The following is a 4,696-nucleotide window of genomic DNA, read 5'->3' as shown; positions in this document are numbered from 1 at the left end:
TAAAAAATTTTGCCTTTGGTGCGAGTTCAGGCTAAAATCTTTTTATTTTACACGTATAATCAAAGGATTTTGGCCTGAACTCGCACTAGAGGCAAAGTTTTTTGGTAAAATTAAAGGATTTTATTAGCCTGGGCTCGAACCAGGGGCAAAGTGTGTCGGTAAGGGGCAAAAATGACGGTCTCCTCTTTAAACAGGCCTTTGGCGATCTGTCTATTAATCTGTGGTAATGACAAAATATGTTTATTATCTGCGGCCATTTTACAAAACAAAAGTTGTTGCTTACATTTGCCTCTGCAGAAATGGTTAGCTGGGTACACATAAAATTACCAATAATTAAAGGTGCACCTGCATCGACTGCAATAATTATTGGCTCATGTAGCGCCATTTGTAAGTTTTATACAAAAAAAATTACATGTCAAAAACTAACCACATATAATACATAGTATAATATGTCATGTCAAAATTGTATAATACTTCACGTATTATACCTACCCAACCTTGCTAGTAACGTCAATTAATCACTTATTTCGAGTACTTAAAATACTAATATACAGTAATTTAAGTACAGTAATTTATTTACTCGAAATGAGTGATAAATTGGCGTTACTAGTGATAAATTTCTATAAGGGATGCGAATAATTGTGCATTTTGTATATCAAAACGTGCGTTTTATTATTCTAAATAAAAATAAAATCGAAAATACCTTTACCAGATATAGCTGTTCTCATTATTTGTTATTTATGCGACATTTACATATATAATCGGTTTAAAAAAGGTAAAATTCTTCTCTCGACCTTTTTTAAATTCTGTCACGCGATTCTCAAATATCTACGTTCTTATAATCGTTTTACTTTTTATTTTATCGATATTTTTACCTTTTAATTATATTACTCAATTAAAAACGAATTTAACAAAAAGAAGTTATATAATAAATAAATAATATAAATAATTTTTATGTATCTTATGTATTTATATATATGTATAATTATATATATATATATATATTTATTTATTTTATATATATCGAACGTTTCATGTCAAAAGGCACATTAGGCTGCCCATTTTTCATTTAAGAATAGAGGATCGTATTAAGGCTTAATTTTAGCTTTTTTCACGTAAAATCGAATGCCGTCTGGTAAATTTTCATAAATTCAAAATAGCGACCATGGTGACGTTATTCGTCAAAATCGCTAAAATTAAACAGAAAAAGACGGATATAGGTGCAAATTAGCTCCATTAACTTAGCCGGTCAACTTCAACTTAAAAAATTTTTTTTAATCGTTTGTTGGTCGTTTGTTGGCCCAATTGCAACGTTTGTTGGTTTATATACATTTTTTTAATTAAAAAAGAAAAATTAGCATTAAGTTAGGCGGAAAAATCTCATTTTTAATTAAAAAACGGTCTAATCGATGCGTAATCATTTGTTGATGATTATTGATCTAATTTTATCGTTTGTTGGTTTATTATTAATCTTAAAAACGAAAAATTATCACATTGAGGCCGCATCTACAGAAATTGAATATTATGATTTTGGTTTATTGCTTAGGATTTAAGGCCTATTTCTATAAATGTAAGGCTTGTGGCGGCCCACTTGTCCAATTCCCTAAACGGGGAAATACGCAGATGGCGACAGCGGTCGACATCGACACTCACGCAGGTCGCTTCGACTCAACCTTCTTCCTATTATTATTATTCCGCCCTAATATACGAGAGATTACGCCTCGTGTGTGATATTAAGTTAATCGCGGCTAGATGTTGTATTTTTGCAAAAAACTTATTGTTAGAGTTAATAAAGTGGGTGGAACTATTGCTGTCCTAATCCTCAGCATTACAAATCGCGCCCCAGAGTAATACGAGATTCAAAAGGCGTGTCGGCGAGAACGCGCACGTGGCCTGAGCGCCATAAGTGGTGACCCCGACGTGATCGCCGGTAACATTTTCTTCACGAAGTGACTTTTAGTGGACAGAGTGACATCCAAGAGGATGCCAGTGGACCGTACGCCAGACAGGCCGAACGACACTTCTAACGCGCCGGAGACAGAGGACTTGCAAGGCCCGCTCGACAGCGGAACACCGGGCTTGCCGATCACCCCCGCGAGAAAAGGCATGGCGATCGAGGCGAACACCGTGCGGCTACCACTTTTCTGGAAAGAGAATCCGCAGCTATGGTTCGTGCAAATGGAGGCGGCGTTTGCCATTCATCGGATTACAAGCGACGAAACCAGGTTTACGTAATATTACATTTAGACCCGGCTATTCTTCCTTTGGTCGCAAATATCGTGACGTCTCCACCGGAAGTGGATCGGTACGCGGCAATTAAAAAACGTCTCACCACCGTATTGGGCGAGACCAGCGCTTCGCGATTGCGGAAATTACTAACCGCGCATGAGTTGGGAGACAACAAACCGTCCATCCTCCTACAGAAAATGCGTAATCTCGCGGAAGAGCAGGTGACCGATGGGGTCCTGCGCACGATATTTCTCGAGCAACTCCCCGAAAATGTTCGCGTCATTTTATCCATATCCGAAGTAGGCGACTTGAGCAGGTTAGCCAACCAGGCTGACAAAATTCTAGACATGGCAAAACCCGCCATGTTGGCCGTCCAGCCAGTCACCGCTGAGACAGGAGTGCTCAGCAAGATCGTTACCACCGAGATCGTTACTCTAACCAAACAGATGGCGGCATTGAACAAGCGGATTGGAAGCCGGTCGCGTAGCAGATCACGAAGACGCAGCGGATATAGAGACCGATTGAGGAGCAAATCTCGCGGCAAGGAAGATAACAAATTTTGCTTTTATCACTGCAGATTTGGAGCCAAAGCCTATAAGTGCGAAAGCCCATGCGAGTGGAAGGACGAAAAGAAGTCGAAAAACTAAGCCCATCGCCACGATGCCAGGCGGTCGTCGGCGGGAACCTGGGAAGCGCACGCCTGAAAATTCGCGATAGAACAAACGGCACTACTTACCTGATCGATACCGGAGCGAACGTTTCCGCGATACCGCGAAATCTAATCCGTGGTATGCTCCGACCTACTGATTTAAGGTTATTTGCAGCCAACAATACCGAAATATTTACATACGGCAGCAGAACATTGGTATTGGATCTCGGCCTACGACGACCTTTTCGCTGGAATTTCGTGATAGCCAACGTGAGACAACCGATAATTGGAGCCGATTTTCTGGCGCACTATGGACTCTTGCCGGATCTGAAGAATCGCCGACTGGTTGACCAGCACACGACCTTGTTCACCAGCACACGCCCCAGTCACGCCGCACAGCTTTCCGTATTAACTGTGAGTAGCAGCTGTAAAATAAAAGATTTACTTAGAAAGTACATCAAGATCACGCGCCCTACGGCATTGTCGAATACAACGGATGAGGTGAAACACATCATGATTAGCGGCCCTCCGCTAGCAGAACGACCGCGCAGGCTTGCGCCGGAGAAATATGCAGCAGCGAAGAAGGAATTCGAGATGATGGTGAAGCAGGGGATCTGCCAACCATCTTCTTCACAATGGGCCAGCCCGCTACATCTAGTCAAAAAGGAAGATGGTAGTTGGAGACCGTGCGGGGATTTCCGCAGACTGAATAGTGTAACGGTCCCGGACAAGTATCCGCTTCCACACATCCAAGACTTCACGTACCATTTGGCGGGATGTAAAATATTCAGCAAAATCAATCTTATTAAAGCGTATTTCCAGATACCAGTGGCCGATGAGGATAAGCATAAGACTGCGGTAACAACTCCATTTGGGCTGTTCGAGTTCAATCGAATGCCATTTGGCTTGCGCAACGCCGCGCAAGCGTTTCAACGATTCATCGATACAGCGTTACGTGGTTTGGAATATTGCCACGCATACATAGACGACGTTTTGGTAGCATTCAAGGACGAAGAAGAGCACAAGCAGCACCTGGAAGAGATATTCAGACGCTTGAAGAAGTTCGGCTTATCGATCAACGTAGCAAAGTGCAATTTCGCGGAAGAAGGTATTGAATACCTAGGATACAAAGTAACCAAAGACGGCATACAATCTCTGGAGAGGAGAGTGACCGCAATTACTGAATACAAAAAACCGACCAATACTGCCGAGTTACGAAGATACTTAGGCATGATAAACTATTACCATAGGTTCATTAAAAATGCAGCGGAAGTTCTAGCGCTGCTCAACCGATACCTGATTGGTAAGAAGAAAAGAGACAAACAAGCCATCGACTGGTCAGCAGAGACGGAAGAGGCCTTCTATGAGAGTAAAAAGCGATTGGCAGAGACGACACTACTGGCACACCCTTTCGAGAACGCTAAGCTAGCAATTAAAACGGACGCTTCCAGCAAGGCGATGGGAGCGGTCCTCGAACAACTTCAAGGCGAAACGTGGAGACCGCTAGGTTTCTTCTCCAAGAAATTGTCCGAAACGCAGCAAAAGTATAGCACGTACGATCGCGAACTTCTAGCCATATATTCATCATTGAAATTTTTCAGACACATAGTGAAAGGACGCGAGGTGACAATCATAACGGATCACAAACCGTTACAATACGCATTCCAGAAACCGTTAGACAAGGCATCCGAGAGACAGAGGAGGCAGCTGAGCTTCATTAGCGAGATCACCACAAAGATTGTGTACATCGCTGGGAAGGAGAACACGGTAGCAGATACGTTGTCACGCGTAAAAGCCATTGACATGCCGACAGTAGTA

At 42.3% G+C, this 4,696-nt stretch overlaps 1 pseudogene; it reads left to right on the top strand.

Annotated features, from left to right (window-relative positions):
• Positions 1–1,983: 1,983 nt before the first annotated feature.
• LOC114940979 (uncharacterized) lies at positions 1,984–2,876 on the top strand (annotated as a pseudogene).
• The last annotated feature ends 1,820 nt before the right edge of the window (positions 2,877–4,696 follow it).

The sequence above is a fragment of the Nylanderia fulva genome, unplaced genomic scaffold, assembly GCF_048542155.1.
Source record: "Nylanderia fulva isolate GAGA-0341 unplaced genomic scaffold, ASM4854215v1 Scaffold178, whole genome shotgun sequence".
NCBI lineage: Eukaryota > Metazoa > Arthropoda > Insecta > Hymenoptera > Formicidae > Nylanderia > Nylanderia fulva.
Note: the sequence above shows the minus strand (reverse complement) of the source record. Positions and strands in the feature narration are given on the sequence as shown.